This window comes from Sorex araneus, chromosome 2 (assembly GCF_027595985.1).
Source record: "Sorex araneus isolate mSorAra2 chromosome 2, mSorAra2.pri, whole genome shotgun sequence".
Classification (NCBI taxonomy): Eukaryota; Metazoa; Chordata; class Mammalia; order Eulipotyphla; family Soricidae; genus Sorex; species Sorex araneus.
In genome coordinates this window covers 204,555,544-204,576,856 of record NC_073303.1, presented here as the reverse complement: position 1 = coordinate 204,576,856, position 21,313 = coordinate 204,555,544, and the positions used below count along the sequence as shown (strand labels likewise).

Sequence of the window (21,313 nt, the reverse complement as noted above, 5' to 3'; positions counted from 1 at the left end):
AGTTATGTGCTACCCTGGCATCGAGATGGGCCTGGCCAAAGTGCCTAATTCTTAACTATAAGTTAAGAGCTTGATCATAGACAAATGCTGTCATGATCCAATAGTAATTATGAGACTGGGACCCTGCTAGGGATAAGAAAGACTGTTCTGGCCTGAGCACTGTAGTCTGAGATTGAGATGGCCCCAGGAGAGCAATTCTATAAGCTTTAATGCATCTCTTATTGTGTCCATACAAAATGATTAATATTATGAATTCTTATATGTTTGCTGGCTGAGGAGAAGAGAAACACATTCATGGGACTCCGCCCTTGGATGGATCCTCCTGCTGAAAGAGAATTAAGTCCTAGGAGAAGCATCCCCTGAGGGAAAGGAACCTTACCCTACTGCTGACCACACCTATGTGTATGCCCCAACCCCCTCATGCTGGGGAGATTTAACTAGGCTGTGAGAGTGGGTTGGGGGGCAAGATCCACGGGGGCCAGATCCACAGATCGAGAGAGAGAGAATGAAGTAGGATGGGGGAGAAAGAAGCGGGAGGAGAATCAGAGGAGAATGGAGATGAGATTGGAATAAACTGCGAGGGAGACCAACCATCTTGGCTCCGTTCCTTCCTTCACCTGCCTCGCCGCCCGTGCCTTTTCTTTTTATTTTTGTGTTTTACACAGAGGCTTGTGTGCTTTTTTTTTTTATTTATCTATAAAAAAAATTACCCTCTAAGATTGGTTGCCTCCTACTGTGAACCCCATCAAGTGTGGTGTGGTTCTGTTGGAGTATGGGTAGGGTGTGTCATAGGAAGTGTCATTTGCAGCCACAAATGCTTTGATCTCCAACAGCTAAATTGGTCCCTTGAGCACCACCAGGAGTGATTCCTAAGCACAGAGCAAGGAGTAAGCCCTGAGCACTGCCAAAGTTTGTCCAAAAACCAAAGAGGAAAAGGAGAAATTGTTATATTTTCTTATAAACACGGGAATCCTCAAAACTAGGTAATAATTTGAAAACTAATTTTGAATAATACTTTTTATTTATTAGGCTTGTTGATGTCTAATTAATAACATAACAAAGACATCTGACACAGCCTGTCCTCAGTTTAAGATTTTAAACTTATAGTCATTTTTTAAATAACTAATAAACACACTACCAGTTGCTGAGGCGTGGGAGCTGCCTGCTGCATAGCAATTTTATTTTTCTACAAATGCTGTAGACTCCATAGGTATCTGGTGTTTCCTCTTGCCAAGACCATCAATTTTTTAATCTCAGTCTGTTATGTGTGAATTACCCATTCCATAGCTTCTAGGCCTTTGATGGCATTTGAGGACATTGAACTCATCATCAAACCTTCAACAAACTGCTGAGACTAACTGCCTCACAGGGATGATAAATTCTTAAGTGAAAACAGTTCTTTGAGTCCTGAGGATATGGGTTGTAGGTACATCTCTCATCTACGGCATCGTATTTGTGAATGAAGTAGTAATTGATTTAAGTTCCACTCTTTTCTCTACAGTATCTACTACAGAATGTTCTTGAATATACTTTTCAGCTCTTGCGCCACCAATAAGAGACGTCACAATGGAAGGCAGGTCTCACTCTGCAGAGCAATTGATATGCCTGTTCAGTACCTCTACCCACACCACTCTCGGATTTGTGGGGTTGGGGTATTTTTGCATGGAAGCCATTCTAACACTTTCCCAAGGGCCAAAGATGTTCTCTGAAGTCTGGGTCTTCATGGTGCCAACACACTAGCCTAACACCTCTTTGATAGTCTAAGGTTATAGACTTGCTTATGTTACATTTTGCAAGTTCTATAGTTTTACACCTCTACCTTGGTCTTTGGTCCATTTGTAAATATCATTATTCTCCAGATGTGAGCTATGATTTTTTCATTTTTATGTGTATGACTGAGCGGAGAGGAAACAGGAACACTGGTAGAAGTAAGTAGACCCTGGTGAAGGATAGACGTTGGAATATTGTAAGCCTGAAACTTATTAATGAATAAGTTATAACTTTGTAACTAACAGTGATTAAAATTCCTAAAAAATAAATGTATTTATTGTGCTGCAATGAAATTAAGAATAATATATAAGGAACCTATAAAATTGTGGTTCAATACATTAAATTTTAAAAAGTTAAATGCAAACCCAATATGATGTAAATGCTAAGACAGAAGTGACTAAGACAGGGGGCAAGACACAGTAGATCCTTCCCAACCCCCTCACTGAGGACTGCATCAGTGTCTTGGGGTCTTGGGAAAGGTGGGAAGGATTTATTCTGAAAAAAAATCTTCACCTTGATTGTTGGACGGGAGAGATAATCAGTGAGCAGGGCATTTGTCTTGCACGTGGTCAACCTGGGTTCAATCTGCAGCATCTCATAAGATCCCCTGAGTACCACCAGGAGTAATTCCCAAGTGAAGATCCAGAAGCAAAACCTTGAGCATCACTAGCTGTGCACCCCCCAAAACAAAATATTAAAAAATGTAAAAAATTGTTATTTGAAAAATAAAAAAGAAGTGACTAAGACAGTATGACAGTAGTGAGCATACTAATAATGGTTATAGAGGTAGAGAAGTCTCAGTTAATAGCATTTTTTGTGAAAAATTGTCAACTTTTTTGTTAATTTGTTCATTTTTTTATTGAATTACAATGAGATACACAGTTTCACTACCCAGCCACCACCATGCTCCAGGCCATTTTTGGGACACTTGGGCCAAACCTCATGCATGAGTGAAGACCACAGAACCAGGTAAAGCAGAACTTTGCGACCTTGGACTCCAGGCTCAACGAGACCCAGAAACAAGATCCTCTGTCTGCCTCTGATATCCGGCGCTTCAGGGATCAAAACGCCCAGTTTTAAAAAAAGCTACTCCAGCTGTATCTTCCCAATAAAAACACTACACACCCTGAACAAACATGATGACCTCTTAATATCTGTATTGCAAGTCACTTGTCACTTGTCACTTGTCTTCCCCGTGCTCTTCGATTTGCTCGAGTGAGCACCAGTAATGTATCCATTTGTCCCTGTCGTGTGCTAGTGTAGCCCAATGATATCTGCTCGCTCCAGGAACACAAAGAGCCTCAAACCATTCGTTCAGGGTTTTGATGAAGAAATCTGACCATCTCGTTGGTGGATGGCCATGCGGTCTTTTGAAGTCCCGTGGAATCCAGTCGGTAACAGCTCTAGTCCAGCGGTATCTCTGAATCGCATTACGTGTTCGGCTCATCTGATTTTTGATATTTGGCAAATGAGACAGCATCCCTGATTCTTGATCATCGACAGAGGTCAGAACTCCGGATTCCTTCTCTCACTTGAGTGAGACATGATGCTCCTAGCATAGCTCTTTCCATTCCTCTTTGGGATACCCGAATAGCATTCTCATCCAGTTTGCATAGGGCCTAGGTCTCTGAGGCGTACGTTAGTGCAGGAAGAACGGTGGAATCAAAAAGATGTGCCCGGAGTCGGAGATCCTTCATCCTCTTAACCACTTCTTTGACGCTCTTGAAGGCGTTCCATGCTGCCGTCTTCCTCCTGCGCAGTTCTGGCGCCAAGTCATTCCTCATGTTGAGTTCTCGACCCAGGTACACATAACTGCTGGATTCAAAGATGTTCGTTCCATTGAGAGCAAATGGAGAATCAGGGAATAGTTTGTTTTTCATGAGCATCATCTTGTTGAGGTTCAGCTGCAGTCAGACCTTTCCACACTCACAGTCAAAGTTGGCCAGCATTTGTGCCGCTTAGCTAATGTTTGGCATTATGAGAACAATGTCATCAGCGAAGCAGAGGTGGTGTAGTTGCCGACTGTCTATCTTCACTCCCATTCCTTCCCATTCCAGTTGTCGTATGAAGTTCCCAAGGGTGGCACTGAAGCATTTCAGTGAAATGGTATCACCCTGCCGAACCCCTCTCTTTATGTCAATGATCAGTTCCTTGTAGAATGGTGAGATCCTGGTGGTGAATCCATAATACAGCTCACAGAGGAACTTGATGGACTGAGTTTGAACTCCCTGTTTGGTTAGGGCTTCGATGATCGCTTCAGTCTCAACAGAATCAAAGGCCTCTTTAAGTCGATGAATGTTAGACAGAGCGGCATCTTAAACTCTTGTGAAACTTCAATGAGTTTGGTCACTGTATGGATATGGTCGATCATGTTGAATCCTTTTTGAAACCCGGCTTGCTCATATGGTTGACCTTCATCTAGTGTTCTGCCTATTCAGGATGACACGAGTGAACAACTTGTAGACGACAGACAGCAGGCAGATTGGCCAATAGTTTCCCAATCTCCGGCACCTGATGGAGGGGGTCAAACCCAGACGCCCCACCCTATCCAACCCAGATAAATACCTCACCAGCCGACCCCCACTACCTTCACTATTCAGCAACCGCCACACTCCAGGTCACTCTCTTGACCACGCGGCCGCAAAGCGGCCGCGCAACACACCATAAAACACTTAATACCGATTTTCCATAATTCCTGCACCATATTTGATAGGGTTAAAATATGGTGTGAACCATGGGAACACCTCTAAGGACGATTGGAGGCCACCCTAAAACCCTCCATTCCTCTCAGAGAGCCCGGCAAGCTATCGAGGGTACCCAGCCCACAGGGCAGAGGGGCAGAGCCTGGCAAGCTACTCGTGGGGTATTCGATATGCCAAAAAACAGTAACAACAATGAGCTTCATTCACCTGACACCGAAAAAGCCCCCAGTACAGCAGCGATAAGAAAAATGAGCAAGGAGAGGCTGAAAAAATCTCAGGGACGAACTAGACTGCCAAAACAAAGAAAGACTAAAATGACTGTCTGTACTTTCAACGCACGTGCACTGGCATAGGAAGCAATCATTGAGGACCTCATGGTGCAAGCACAGAAGATCAAGTACGACATCATTGTTCTGACTGAAACAAGAAGACATCGATCACATAACGCCATTGTTGACACTGGAGAAGAATTGTTCCTGGGAACATGTGACAACAGAGGTGTAGGTGGTGTTGGTGTCCTTGTTAACATGAACTTGGCCATGAGCATTGATTCATTCAAATGCCTAATAACCCAAATAGAATGATTACGCTTGAATAGATGTGGCTCACTGCCGACAGTTTCTATCTTCGTCGTCTACACAGCAACATCCAACTACGATGAAGAAGAAATTGAGAAGTTCTACATGGAACTGGAGAGGTTCTATAAAGAAGACCACACCTTCTACAAGGTCATTGTTGGTGATTTTAATGCCAAAATAGGACCGAAAAGGTCACCCGAAAAGCTTCACATTGGGACCCATGGCCTAGAATGGAATGATCTGGGTGAGAGGCTGTCTGAGTTCATCATGTCGACCAAGATCATCCATAGTAACTCACAGTTCCAGAAGGCTGAATCTAACCGCTGGACATGGGAGTTTCCCGGTGGACAGTTCCACAATGAAATTGACCACATCATATTCAATCGAAGGTTTTGCCTGACTGATGTCTCTGTTATCCCAAAATTCCAAACAGGATCAAACCACTATCTCCTTCATGCAAAATTCTACTTCACAGAGCGGGGAGAAAGGTCTGCAAAGTTTAAGTTTAATAAAAGAACTCTGGAGTGATAGCATGCTGGTAGGGCATTTGCCTTGCACGCAGCCAACCCGGGTTCGATTCCCAGCACCCCATATGGTCCCCTGAGCACCGCCAGGAGTGGTTCCTGAGTGCAGAGCCAGGAGTAACCCCTGTGCATTGCCAGGTGTGACCCAAAAAGCAAAAAAAAAGAAAGAAAAGAAAGAAAAGAACTCCCAGAATGACCACCAACTGGGAGTTCTTTGGCACTACTGCGGCAACGTGGGAAGATGCCGTCCTTAACAACATCCACAAGAAATACGGCACTGGTTCAGCACCTCTATGACTGCAGGAAGAATGCCGAGAGTGAGAAAGCCACAAACAGATGCCTGTCTTTGGAAACTCTCGAGCTCATTAGTCAACGTGGTTTGTTGCGAGCCTCAGGCAACCACAAGCTAACATTCAAGCTTGCAAAGCTGTGCAAAGAAATGATAAAGGAAGACCTCAAAGAGAGAATAGCAGCAGTGTTGGCTGATGTGGCAGAAGCCGGGAAAAGTATTCTCAATGCTCGCCTGTCCTTCGCCAACTACAAGACCAAGATGACTGCCTTCCAATGTCCTGATGGATCTATCACATCTTCCAGAAAGGTAATGGAGAGGATTATTCACTTCTACTCGGATCTCTTTGACAGCCACGTACACCTGCCCACATACCAAATTCCACAGGATGAATATGTCATTCCCAACATCTTCCCTTCTGAAATCCAATACACCATTTCGTCAGTAAAGACGCATATAGCACTCGGTTCGGACAAGGTCAGACCCGAACACCTGAAGAATCTGCCGCCAGTACTCATCAATACACTGACTCGGCTCTTCACACGCTACCTGTCTGAATGCAAGGTTCCATCCCAGTGGAAAACCAGCAGGACCGTTCTGTTGTACAATAAGGGAGACATCCACGACATGATATAAAACTAATATTAAAATATTTACGTAGGGGCTAGGGAGATGGATCAAAGGCTAGACCACATGCTCTGCAGCATGAGGCCTGGGTCAATTCCCAGCATCGCACGGTCCCCTGAGTTCCACCACTGTAACCCCAAGCATTTAGCCATCCATAGTCCTCAAGCACCACCAGATAAGGTTCCCAAAACCAAAAGAATAACAATGATAATATGTGTAAAAACACAAAAAGGAAAAAGAAAGGGGTGAGGAGCGTTTCACAGCACCATGCCAGGCACAGGGCACAGGGCGATGGTGCTGTCTCTCCCGCCACCCACATTCGGTAGTCTCCAGCCACTTCCCCCACCCTGGGGAGGTTGATGGCGATGATGAGGCAGGTGAAGGAAGGAACGGAGGCCAGACGGGTTGGTTTCAGTTGCAGTTTATTCCATTCCCATCTCCATTCTCCTCTGATTCTCCTCCTGCTTCTTCCTCCCCCATCCTACTTCATTCTCCTTCTCCTCTGGGTCTAGGTCTCGATCTAGCTTCTCCAGATATGGCCCTGGGACGGCCCTGGGACTGGCCCTGGAACTCGACAGCACTCGCCCCCAGCCCCCTCTCACAGCCACCTTAAATCCCCCCTCCCCCGCATCCGGGGGTGCCGGGGCTTATGCATAGGTGTGGTCACAATCAATAGGGGGTAAAGTTCTATCCCTTAGGGGATGCTTCACTAGGACAGAATCTCTTTCAGCAGGACATCCGCCCAAGAGAGGAATCCCCTGGGTGTGTTTCTCCTCTCTTTGTCCAACTAACATATAAGTATTCATATTATAAATCATTTTGTATGGACATAGCAAGAGATGCATTAAGCTTATAGAATTGCTCTCCTGGGGTCACCTCGATCTCAGACTACAGTGCTCAGGCCAGATTAGTCTTTCCTAGCCCTAGCAGGGTCCTAGTCTCATCGTTGCTTTTGGATCATGACATCACATGTCCATGACCAAGCTCTTAACATATAGTTAAGCATAAGGCGCTTTGGCCAGACCCATCTCGATGCCAGGGTAGCACATAACTCACTGCTTGCCCTGGGTCTGTCCCGTCCCTCGTCGGGACCCTACTTTTGGGGTGCTAGGAAGTAAGGGCAGCTGAGGCTTAAGTCGAGAAAGCAGATGCCCAGGAATGAATAATATTTGAAGCCAATTGAATCCCATGTTACCAAAGCATATTAACAACTGTCTTTCTTTGTCCATACAAAAAGGATATTGTTTTAAAGTAAACTATTCAAAAGACATAAGAGAGGAGAAAGACAATATTAACTTACAATACAAGTTCACTGTCCTAGCAAGGTTACAAATTAACAGAGTTTGATTAGAGGAAGAGCAGATAAACTGGTAGAAGTGGTTACAGATAAACAAAGGAATGGGAGTGACTCGGGAGCACTTTGATGGGCGTGACTGATATACCTAAGCTCCTAGTGGCAAGGGGAGCAGGACAAACCAATGATATCCAACAATAATAACAAAATTATTTGCTTAAAATCTGCGTTGATATTTAGGTAGGACACCAAGCATAAATTCAAAGATTTATTCTGGACTACATTTGGAGATTTCAACACATTGCAATGAATTTGACTGTTTAAAAGTGTTTGATTAAAAGTTAGATATTACAAATATGGAGAAAATTATTATATTGATATGACATTAGTTTATAACTATGTTTCAGGAGCACAGTTTTATAGCTGTCCAAAGAATATGCAACCATACTACAACCATAACCAAAGTTCATAGCTAAAGTATCAAACAACGTTCTTCACCACTGTCCATTGGGCCCCTTCGCCACTTTGATATCTCACTCAGATGTGATCTTGTTTGTTTATCAATATCCCATAAGTGATTCAGAGTATCTGATATTTTTTCTTTCTCCTCCTGACTTATTTCATTTAGTATGACCCTAGATCCAGTTCTATCCATACTGTAACAAAGGGCAAGTTTTTATGTTTTTCTTAGAGCTAGTAGTATTTCTGATATGTCCCATATCAAAGGGATTTTTAAAACCAATTTTACAAAGAAAAGTTGAATTAAGAGTTCTCAGAAACTTTAACAGATGATTTCACATTAACAATGTGTAAATGAAAAAAAGTGAATGTCCCTATGAATGAAATAACAAAAAAACTAAATTGAGAGACCATTTTCACTAAGTTGTTCTCCAAAATACAGCTTTAAAAAATTACTAGTTCCATGAGCGATAGCACAGTGGGTAGGGCGTTTGCCTTGCACACAGCTGACCCGGGTTCAATTCCTCTGTCCCTCTCGGAGAACCCAGCAACCTACCGGGAGTATCCCGCCCACACGGCAGAGCCTGGCAAGCTACTCATGGCATATTCGATATGCAAAAAAACAGTAACAACAAATCTCACAATGGAGACATTACTGGTGCCCACACAAGCAAATCGATGAACAATGGGAAAACAGTGCTACAGTGCTACTAGTTCCATGCATTGAAAAAATCATTCCAACTTATTTAAAGCACAATATACTGCTTCATGAATACCTTGTATGTAGCCTTTTTAGCTAGCTATTATTGTATAATCAACATCCCAAATTTAGTTGAGCTTAACAACTACCATATAATATTTCTCATGAGTCCACAAATTGGCTGTGAATTGCTGATGTGTACTGATCTAAGTTTATTTCAGCTGGTGTCCTCCTTGTAGGCAGTTGTCAGGGTTTCCTGGAAGCTGGCTGAGCTTGGACAACTTCAGACAGGACAACTTGCCTCCCTTCCGTTTGGTCAGCCACTTTCCAGAAGACTACCACACAGACACTTGCTCTCCACTGTCCAGCTGTACTACCCATTCAAAAAATTCTGGATTTCCTGAACATCTCCAAACTCTAAAACGCTGATAATCCACTAGTAGCACTCCAAATTGGATGGGCTTTAACATAGAAGACAACCAATCTTGACTAACCAACATAACACAGACTAACCAAACAGTAATAATTAACCTGTAACCAGATTTAAATAATCCCTCATCACTGTCACTGTCACTGTCATCCCGTTGCTCATCGATTTGTTCGAGCAGGCACCAGTAACGTCTCTCATTATGAGGCTTTTTTGTGTTACTGTTTTTGGCATATCGAGTATGCCACGGGTAGCTTGCCAGGCTCTGCCGTGCGGGTGCGATACTCTCGGTAGCTTGCCAGGCTCTCCGAGAGGGAAGGAAGAATCAAACACGGGTTGGCCGCATGAAAGGCGAACGCCCTACCACTGTGCTATTGCTCTCGCCCCCAGTAATAATCCCTCATACAAGGACTTATTGTCTTCATGGTTAGATACAACAATTTACACTAATTTTTATCCAAGGAAATATTTTTTATCATTCTATTAGAAATTCAATGATAACAAGCAATATAAAATAAATTTTGTTGACTTGCTACAGGGGCAGTCTTGAGGGGTGGTTAGAAAAATTGCAGACAATGGTGGGGGGAAGGTGGTAATGGTGGTGGGTTGGTATTAGAATAGTGAATGCCTGTGGCAAATCATCATGAACAACTTTGCAATCCACAGTATTTAATAAAGCATAGGGGAAAAAAATTTACCGAAGTAGGCCTTACCTATTTTATGTAAAGTCCAAAATGTATTAGCACAGAATTTCTTTAAAAGTATATTAAAGACAGATAAGGCATGATTATTACTATAATGACATACAAATATAATATAAAATTAAATACAATATACTTATATAAATGAACATAAACATTTTATTACATTGTCTGAAAGTGTTTTATTTTTCTTACTTATGTGGTTAAAATCATATAGCAATCAAAAATTGACACAGTGATTTTTTTCTCCCATCATTCTATTTACCATCTCTTAAAGTTTTGTCGGAACAAGTAATATAAAAATTAATCTGTTATATGCTTCTATCTCACAGTGATTCAATAAAATTTTTAAAAATTTGTTCTATGCTTAAGGGGGTAGGTTCGAGATGGGAGAGGAAATGGGGTCATTGGTAGAGGGAAGGTCACACTGGTGGTGTTAGAACACTAAATGCCTGAACCTACTGTATAGTGAACAACTTTGTAAGTCACATTGTTTTAATAAAAATACATAAAAATAATCATCATCACCATCATCATCATCCCGTTGATCATCAATTTTCTTGAGCGGTCTCAGTAACGTCTCCATTCTTCCTAGCCCTGAGATTTTAGCAGCCTCTCTTTACTCATCCTTCCCAAGGATGCCACGTTGGAAACTCTTTCAAGGTCAGGGGAATGAGGCCCATCATTGTTACTGATTTTGGCATATAAATACGCCACAGGGAGCTTGCCAGGCTCTCCCATGAGCGCAGGAAACTCTTGGTAGCTTGCCAGGTTCTCCTAGAGAGAGAACTAGGCTGGATGTTGGCCATTGATGGGATTACACGGTGCTAGGGGGCAGTTTCTGTCTGTGACTGCCTAGCTACTGGAAAATGGGGGATCTGGGCAGAGGAGGCCCAGTCCTGATCCAAGCAGGCTTGGAGATCTCAGCCCCGGGTCCCACACACCTGGGTTCCTCTGCCAGTTCCTTCATGCATGAGGCTCGTCCAAACGTGTGGAGAGGAGCCTTGAGCATGGCTGGGGCTGGGTTCCAGAAGTCTTCAGAAAAAAAAAAAAAAAGGAAAATAAAGGCTGGTTCCTGACTGTCATTGTGCTCAGCTCTGAACTGCTACTGAATCTTCTCAGCATTTAGAGAACAATCTAAAATGTACCTAAGCAGTTCACCAAGCCTTCCCCAGCAGTGAGGGACTTGTAAAGAGATAGGGTAATGGGTCTGTCTGTTTTATCAAGGACATTTATTGTTGACTTATTCCCAGATCTATCAAATTTGATTTTCTGGCCCTGAGAAGTTTCAACTTTTACTTCTTTCATAGAATCAGAGGGCTGAAGAGATAGTACAATGGACAGGGTGCTTGCCTTGTATGCTGCAGACTCCATCCAATCTCTGAGACCCCATCTGGTCCCCCAATCACCCTATAAGGACCAGGACTGATCCAAGTGCAGAGTCAAGCGTATGCCCTGAACATCACTGGGTGTGACCCAAAAAGAAAGACTCATAAGATAAGGATGCTTACAGTTTTACTCTTGTTGCCTCTACCAGCTTTTGCAATCAGTTCTTCAACTGCACCTAAGTTTCTTCTAAGTTTTCCAGCACTAGAGACTTAACTTGTGATGTCTCAGGTGAGTTCTTGGTTTCTGCTTCTGTTTCTCCAGAATCACTTGTCCCTTTCCCCCTAAGAGTTGTAAGATTCAGAAAGGCAATGTATGAAAATGAGTTTGCCAGTTGAGGATTTATTAATATAGTTGAATCAAGCAATACTAACAAAGATAACTAAAATAAATTTACTTTTGCAAATAGAGACTAACAACCTTCAGAAATCTGAGTGATTTATAACAACATGAAATAGTATTTCTTGCTTGAGTTACATGAAGACTGCAGTTCTACCTCACTATTACTGACGTCAGCAAGTTCCTCTGAACTCTGCTCAGTTCTGGCTTTGGGAGTAAAGAAGTCACTTTAAACGACTGAATATTCCCACAGCAGACTGTAGGAATATTGGAGTGCTGGGACAACCCAGGTTTCAGAGTTGTAAATGTAATTCAGAACTTCTAAGTTTAGTTTCATGAATATCTTCAAACCATCTGCTAAAGCACAGCTGGATTAAGTTTAGAGCCCTATAATCTCCTTCCCTAGGATGTGAAACAGATCAATTAACCAGAATGGCATGCATAATTTTATTTCATAGAAAGAAAACATTTTTTTACTTTTTAATTTTTTACTGTTCTTTTCATTCCTTCTAATGTAACTTCATAACAATCAGACATATCAAATTTGTACATACACATACATAAATGTGTAACAATTGAAATAATTCTTTTCAGGGTTGGCTTGGAATTGAGTACAGGTCTTGTGCATGCAAGGCAGATACTTTACCACTGAGTTACACTTGACCCTGTATGTAGCGTGAAAGAAGAAAAAGGGTTTATTTTCTTTTTTTCTTCTTTAAGAATTTTTTTATTGTAGAAAAAAGTGTCAACTGTTGATACAAATCTAAGATTAAAATTTGTGAGGGGGGTTTGGTATCACCAGCAGGTAAATCTGTACCTGTGGGGCGAGTGCATCAGCAGCCTTATGGTGCCTTTAGACTTCCAGATACCCCAAAAGTGCTACTGTGCCTTTGGCCAGACCCCAACAACGTGGGGCCAAATTTACCAAGAATTAAATGGCCAAAAGTTAGGTATGTGGGAGACACACCCACAAACCACCTCCAGCTTAGATATATAAGCTCATTTATGGGCCTTATTTCAGAGACGCATAAATCTCGAAAGAGATCAAAAGATGCAGTTAGGGTCTGTAGTGCAGGTTTAGGTGGGAACCCGTGACTGAGAGCCCCAGGCTTGCCTGGATCAGGACTCGGCCTCCTACCCCCAGGTCCCCAGTTTTCCAGAAGCTTGGCAGTCACACCCACAAACTGCCCCTGGCACCATGTGATCTCATCAATGGCCAAGATCCAGAGACTATAAACTAAAGCTCCTGGAAGAGAGCTCCACAGAATTTCCTGGACATTATATTCTATCCATAACAAGCAATACAAAACAAATCATCTAGCATTGCCTTTTCGGCAGGTTTGAGTGATGGTGAGACTGGTGTCAAAATATCAAATGTAACGAAAGTAGAGAGAGAATATGGGGGAAATTGTCTGCCACACAAGCAGGGAAAGGGTTTGAAGGGGGGGATACTGAGGATTTTGGTGGTGGAAAGTGTGCATTGGTGAAGGGATGGGTGTTTGATGATTATATGACTGAAGCTCAAACATGAAAGCTTTGTAGCTGTATCTCACAATGAATAAAAAAAAGCGGGGGGTAATAATAAAATAATAAAATAAGGTTAACATTCAGAATAGAATAAAAAAGAAAAGTAATGTGGAGTTCATGCCCAATTCAATCAGTTTAATCAATGGCTGAATAAATAGCAGTACCCTTATTTAAAAAAAAATTTAAAAATAAAATAAAATTGATGAGATAACAAAGTTGCAATAATAATATCAAGAGACCTAGAAAATAAATTTTTTTGAACACCGTAATATCAGATTGAAGGTTGGTAAGTCCTTGTCTATGAACTTACTGCACTTTTCTGTTGCTCCGGAGGGCATTCCACCGTCACATCGCATACGCAGCCGCGGGGTCCAGACATTTCCAGGTCTATGGTCCAGGCCGAAGACTTGACCAGGCGGCAGACATGAGTGTTGGGCAGGACTGCTGGGGTTTCTGGACATACCAGGGTCGGGGAGAGGCTACCTACCTGACTCCAACAAAGACACAGAGTCCTCAGCCTGGGCGCCGGGTTTCTGAAATTACTCAGAGGTTGGTGTCTCTGCAGAGTGGACTGTGAGGGTGGAACTGAGCCGTGGTGTAGCTGCAGTGGTGGGATGCTGCTGCCACTGGAGCCCTCATGGGGCAGGTATGCGGCCCACCTGCCAGGGAGGAAACGTTTCTAAGAAAGAAGTGAAATGATGAGGTACTCAGAGCCACCAATAATTTTATCACTTGCCTGTTATGGGTTTCCAGAATTTTCACCCTCCAGGAAACACACATGGTAGTGATTTTGTCCCGTTTTCTGTTTTAGAGTCTTCCCATGTAATGTTGGCTCCCTGCTGGCTATATCTTCACCAGTTTTTCCTATAAATGATGAAATGTTTCTGAAGAATGCCTCTTACATCAGTGAAATATCTTGAAATCGAGAGGGCAGTAGATATAACAGCAGATCTTTCTCCAGGTGCAGTGGTATTTACTGAAAACACTGAGCCTGCACCTTGGAACTTTGGATCCAGTGCTCCCTTTTATGGAGCACCCACAAATGCAGGTTTGTTTTTGTCTTTGACATAGAAAGCCCCTTGTGTTTTAAAAGAATAAAGACTTTATTCGTTTTTAGTCCTTCTTCATTTTGGCAGTCTAGTTTGTCCCTGAGATTTTATCAACCTCTCCTTGCTCATCCTTCTTAACGCTGCCATATTGAGGGCACTTTTGGTGTCAGGCAAAAGAGGCCCATTGTTGTTACTGTTTTACATCAAGATCCTCTGCAAGCTGTATTACAATTCACCACCAGGATCTCACCATTCTACAAGTGATCATTGACATAAAGAGAGGTTCCCATTTCACTGAAACACTTCAGTGCCACCCTCAAGAATGTCATGTGACAACTGAAATGGGAAGGAATGGGAGTGAAGACAGATGGTCAACAACTGCACCACCTCTGCTTTGCTGATGACATCGTTCTCATAACACCAAACATTAGCCAAGCGGCACAACTTCGACTGTGAGTGTGAAAAGGTTGGATTGCAGCTGAATCTCACCAATACAACGTTCATGAAAAACGAACTAGTCCCTGACACTCCATTTATTCTCAATGGAACAAACATCTCTGAATGCAGCAGCTATGTGTACCTGGGTTGAGAACTCAACATGAGGAATGACTTGGCACCAGAACTCTGCAGGAGGAAGAGAGCAGTGTGGAACGCCTTCAAGAGTGTCAAATAAGTGGTTAAGAGGAAAAAGAACCTCTGGCTCTGGGCTCATCTTTTCGACTCCACTGTACTTCCTGCAGTAACATATGCCTCAGAGACCTGGGCCCTATGAAATAAGGATAAGAATTCTATTCGGGTATCCCAAAGAGGAATCAAAAGAGCTATGCTTGGAGTATCATGTTTCACTCAAGTGAGACAAGGAATCCAGAGTTCCAACCTCTGTTGATGATCAAGAATCAGGGACGCTGTCTCATTTGCCAAATATCAAAAATCAGATGGGCCAGACATGTAATGCGATTCAGAGATATTGCTGGACTAGAGCTGTTACCGACTGGATTTCACTGGACTTCAAAAGTCCGTGTGGCCGCCCACCTGCGAGATAGTCAGGCTTCTTTGTCAAAACCCTGAATGAATGGTTTGAGGCTCTTTGTGTTCCTGGAGCGAGCAGATACCATTGGGCTACACTAGCACATGACAGGGATGAATGGAGACGTTACTGGTGCCCACTTGATCAAATCAAAGATCAACAGGATGACAAGTGATACAAGTGAAGGACTTTATTCCATTTTCCTTTGAGGGGGCTGTGTAAACATACAAAAAAGAGGAAGGCGCACCACCGCACCAGGCACCATGGGGCACAGGGCAGCGGTGCTCCACCCAGGAACGCCAGTTGTGTAAACACACACAAAAGAGGAGAGGAGGGGGCACCACACCGGGCACAAGGCAGTGGCGCTCTATCTCTCCCGCCGCCTGCATTCGGTAGTCTCCAGCTGCTTCCCCCACCCCGGGAAGATTGATGGCAATGACGAGGCAGGCGAAGGAAGGGACAAGGAAGGGCCAGGCTGGTTGGTCTCAGTCGCAGTTTATTCCATTCCCATCTCCATTCTCCTGTGATTCTCCTCCTGCTTCTTCCTCCCCCATGCCACTTCATTCTCCTCCTCTGGATCTGGATCTCGATCTAGCTTCTCTAGATCTGACACTGGAACTGGCCCCCAGCCCACTCTTTCAGCCTAGTTAAATCCCCAAGCATGAGGGGTTGGGGCTTACACATAGGTGTGGTCACAATCAATAGGGTTAAAGTTCTTTTTCTCAGGGGATGCTGCTTCCAGGACACCCACCCAAGAGCGGAATCCCATGGGTGTGTTTCTCCTCTCCTTGTCCAACTAACATATAAGCATTCATAATATTAATCATTTTGTATGGACATAGCAAGAGATGCATTAAGCTTATAGAATTGTTCTCCTGGGGTCATCTTGATCTCAGACTACAGTGCTCAGGCCAGATTAGTCTTTCCTAGCCCTAGCAGGGTCCTAGTCTCATCGTTGCTTTTGGATCATGACATCACATGTCCATGACCAAGCTCTTAACATATAGTTAAGCATTAGGCGCTTTTGCCAGGCCCATCTCGATGCCAGGGTAGCTTGCCCTGGGTCTGTCCTGTCCCTCGTCGGGATGCTGCTTTTGGGGGTGCTAGGAAGTAAGGGCAGCTGAGGCTTAAGTCGAGAAAGCAGATGCCCAGGAGTGAATAATATTCGAAGCCAATTAAATCCCATGTTACCAAAGCATATTAACAACTGTCTTTCTTTGTCCATACAAAAAGGACATTGCTTTAACATAAACTATTCAAAAGACATGAGGAGAGGAGCAAGGCAATATTAACTTACAATACAAATTCAGTGTCCTAGAAAGGTCTGACCTTACAAATTCACAGAGTCTGATTAGGGGAAACGCTGATTAACTGCTTGGGGAAGAGAGCATAGAAGTGGTAACAGGTAGACAAAGGAATGGGAGTGACTCGGGAGCACCTTGATGGGTGTGACTGATATACCTAAGCTCCTTGTGGCAAGGGGAACAGGACATACCAATGTTGTCTTAAAATGTTTAGAGATTATTACCAGATATGCCTAAACTCTTTGTGGCAAGGGAGAAAGGACAAACCAATGATATCCTATAGGGGGCTCTAGGGTGTGGTAGCTTTTTCTGCTGAATTCATCAGCCATTTGAATTCTAAGAGGAACTGAGTCAAGAATAGCACTGTCTTGTGAGAGGGAAATGTTGAATACGGGCCTGAGGTGTAACATCAGGTCATTTTTTTGCCTTTTTATTTTTATTTACTTACTTTATATTAAATGGAATATAAATTATAGGAGGGGAGGATCAAAAATCTCCTTTACTAGAGTGGAGTATAAAGCAGTGTCTTGTACACTAGCATCACCTTCTCACAGTTGCTAATTTCTTTTTATTCCTGAAAGCTACAAATAGCATCATATTCTAGACATTCAACTGTCTAAAAGTTATGCTCCCTAAACCATGTCCATAGTCAAGAAAGTAAGTCTAACATGCTCCAAATAACTTATTGCTCATATGTGAGCAAAAAGCTTTTATTCTTTAAACCTGTTTCCCCTTCTGGTGAATGAGAAAATCCTCCCAGGTGATCTCCAGGGCCTTTTCTAGTTCTAAAATTGGATTCTTTTTACCTAGGGACTTTTTTTCCTAAAATAACTCATTAAGTTGTTATTTTTAATACTCCTTGGATAATTACTGTTAACTCCCTTAACGATCACTAAAGAAAAGAAAAATAATTTAATTTTATGCTTTGCACAATAATGTAGCATTAATGAAATAGCCAGAAATAGAATATAAGTTCACAGATAACTTTAATTCAGTTTTGCATCTGGCTTTAGCAATGCATGCTGCAGAAAACCCACTACAGAATAGACTCTGTAGTAAGGCAAACAGAAATATCAATTCCAGTTTTATCTCAACACGCCCTCAACTTACTTCCTTCTTATTTGGCAAGCAAGAGATAATACAAGTCAGAGTTGTTACAGGATTAAGTTCCGTTCTTAGTGTACTGTCTGGTGTGTAGTAGTCCTTAAATCATTGCTTTTTCCATAACCACCCAATTTTTTTTTTGTATTTTGATTGCTTGTTTGCTTATCTCCATTTAATTATTTGTTTCAGAAAATGTCCTCTTTTTTTTTTCATTTTTTGGACACCGTGATTTACAGAGTCATTCATAACAAAGTTGTTAAAGGCACACGGTGTTCCAACACCAGTCCCATCGCCAGTGCTCCTTCCCTCCTCCCGCCCCAAGCCTGCCCCTTTGGCAGGCATATAACACACTTATGTCATATTACTCGCTCCAACAAAACTTAATTGAGTGGCAAATAAAGTCATCAGAAAATAAATCAGTAAAAGTCAGTTGTGATGATTGATTACTAAGTGATCTAAACCAATATAAATAAGAGGGCAATCAATTATTGGAAACATAAAATCTTTATCAAAGAGGAGTAAATATACCTTCTAGTCAAAGGCAACTATATGCACCACTAGTGAGTGCCATACTCAATGCCGCATGTTAGAAAGTTTCTCCTGTCCATTAGATGCACTTTTAAAAAATAAAATAAGAGGGGCTGGAGCAATATCACAGCGGGTAGGGCATTTTCCTTGCACATGGCCAACCTGGGTTCGATTCCCAGCATCCCATATGGTCCCCTGAGCACCGCCAGGAGTGGTTCCTGAGTGCAGAACCAGGAGTAAACCTTGTGCATCGCCAGGTGTGGCCCAAAAAGCAAATAAATAAATAAATAAATAAAATAAGAGTTTATTTAAATATGTGGCTTGGGGCCGGAACAATAGCACAGCAGGTAGGGCCTTTGCCTTGCATGCTGCCGACCATGGTTCAATCCCCAGCATCCCAGATGGCTTCCCAAACTCCACCAGGAGTAATTCCTGAGTGCAAAGCCAGGAAAAACACCTGAGCATTGCTGGGTATGACCCCCCCAAAATAAAAGCATAAACTAAATAAATAAATAAATATGGTGATTTGCAAGGTTGTTCATAATACAGTTGTTGTGGCTTTCATTGCTCCAATACCAATCTCACCACTACAGAGACTCTTCCACCATTGTCCCCATTTTCCCAACCACCCCTCAAGCCTGACCCCTTAGCTGGCACACAAAATTTATTTTTTTATTGCTTGTTACTGATGTCGGTGGGCCCCACAGGCGACTTATGTGAAGCAGGGGCTGGGGGAGGGGAGAAAGATGGTCACTTTCTCCCCAGCCACCTCTGTCACCCAGGCCCCAGGGTTACTGGGTTCTTGTCCCGCCTCACAGAAAGGAATTTCATGAGTAGACAAGCAGTGAAGTGAATAGATTTTATTTGGAGGCTTTTTAAGGTGTGGAGGGGGAGAGAGTGAGAGAGTAACACACTCAAGAGAGAACCCGGGCTTCTCTAAGGGCATAAAGAGCCCCTACACACATCCTAGCATTAGACACGAAAGCATGAAAGTACACATCTCAAGAAGGGAGATGTGGGCGACACATGTGCTCAGGCACCCCATGTGCTCAGCCGCGTGGGCACTAGCAGCACATGGGCTCTGGCAGCATATGCATGCCCTTCCTTTGTTCAAGGTGGCTTTCATAGGGTTTCTCCAACCTGCCCCCACATGGGGTTTCTTCCCAGGTAAAAGTCTGTTGCTAAGGAGGTTACCAGGGAGGTTGGGAGTGGTGATGGTCTTCTTTGGGCTGCATCACTAAAATTAATCAGATTGAGGGAAAGGCTCTAGGAATTCTGTTTATTTCTCTTTTTCTTTTTGGGTCACACCTGGGGATGCACAGGCATTATTCCTGCCTCATACATTCAGGAATCATTCCTGGTGCTCAGGGGACCATATGGGATGCTGGGAATTGAACCCGGGTTGGCTGTGTGCAAGGCAAATGCCCTACCTTCTGTGCTATCACTCCAGCTCCCAGGTCTGAGGGAATCTGAGGAATTTCCTTCATGGGGAGGGGTCCAATCTCCTCAGAGTTCACTACTCAAGGTCTTATCCATATCCTCAAAGTGTATCAGCCTTGGAATTTTCCTCCCAGAAGTTTTGTTGACCTGTTTCATTGTCCAGGGCCTTTCCCTATCTACCTGCCTACATCATTACAACTAGCTAATGAAATTTTCAAAAATACTTCAGTAAATACTTGCACTACCAAGCCACTGTCATGCTCCAAGCTGTTTTCCAGACACTCTGGCCAGGCCTCACGTATGAGTGAAGCTCCACAGAACCAGGTAAAGCAGAACTTTGTGACCTTGGACTCCAGACTCAAGGGGACCCGGAAACAAGATCCTCTGCCGGCTTCCCCCAATCTCCAGCGCAGGATAGATATGTTGTTCCCAACATTCTCCCTTCCGAAACCCGACATGCCATTTTGTCAATAAAGACACGTACAGCACCCGGTCCAGACAAGGTCAGACCCAAACACCTGAAGAATCTACCACTAGTACTCGTCAATACACTGACTCGGCTTTTCACACACTACCTGTCTGAATGCTAGGTTCCATCGCAATGGAAAACCAGCAGAACCATTCTGTTGTACAAGAAGGGAGACATCCACAACATCGGCAACTATCACCTAATCTGCCTGTTGCCCATCGCCTACAAGTTGTTCACTCGAGTCATCCTGAATAGAATAGGCAGGACACTAGACGAAGGACAATCATGTGAGCAAGCCGGGTTCTGAAAAGGATTCAGCATGATCAACCGTACCCACACGGTGACCAAGCTCATTGAAGTTTCACGAGAGTTCAAGATGCCGCTCTGTCTAACGTTCATCAATTTAAAGAAGGCCTTTGATTCTGTTGAGACTGAAATGGTCATCAAAGCCCTAGCTAAACAGGGTACTCAAACTCAGTACATCATGATCCTCCACGAGCTGTATTATGGATTCACCACCAGAATCTCACCATCCTAAAAGGAAGTGATCATCGACATAAAGAAAGGGGTTCGGCAGGATGATACCATTTCACCGAAACTCTTCAGTGCCACCCACAAGAACTTCATGCAACGACTGGAATGGGAAGGAATGGGAGTGAAGATAGATGCTCGGCAACTACACCACCTTTGCTTCACTGATGACATTGTTCTCATAACGCCAAACATTAGTCAAGTGGCACAAATGGCTGGCTGACTTTGACCGCGAGTGTGAAAAGGTCGGGCTGCAGCTGAATCTTACCAAGACAACGTTCTTGAAAACGAACTAGTCCCTGATGCTCCATTTGCTCTCAACGGAATGAACATTTCCGAATGCAGCAGCTATATGTACCTGGGTCGAGAACTCAACATGAGGAACGACTTGGCGCCAGAACTGCCCAGGAGGAAGAGAGCAGCAAGGAACACCTTCAAGAGCGTTGAATGGAGATGTTATTGGTGCCTGCTGAGCAGATCGAAGATCAACAGGATGGCAAGTGATACTTCACTGTATCAGTGTATCACTGTCATCCTG

At 43.3% G+C, this 21,313-nt stretch overlaps 1 pseudogene; it reads right to left on the bottom strand.

Annotated features, from left to right (window-relative positions):
• Positions 1-1,178: 1,178 nt before the first annotated feature.
• LOC129401913 (PRELI domain containing protein 3B-like) lies at positions 1,179-1,724 on the bottom strand (annotated as a pseudogene).
• Positions 1,725-21,313: the final 19,589 nt, after the last annotated feature.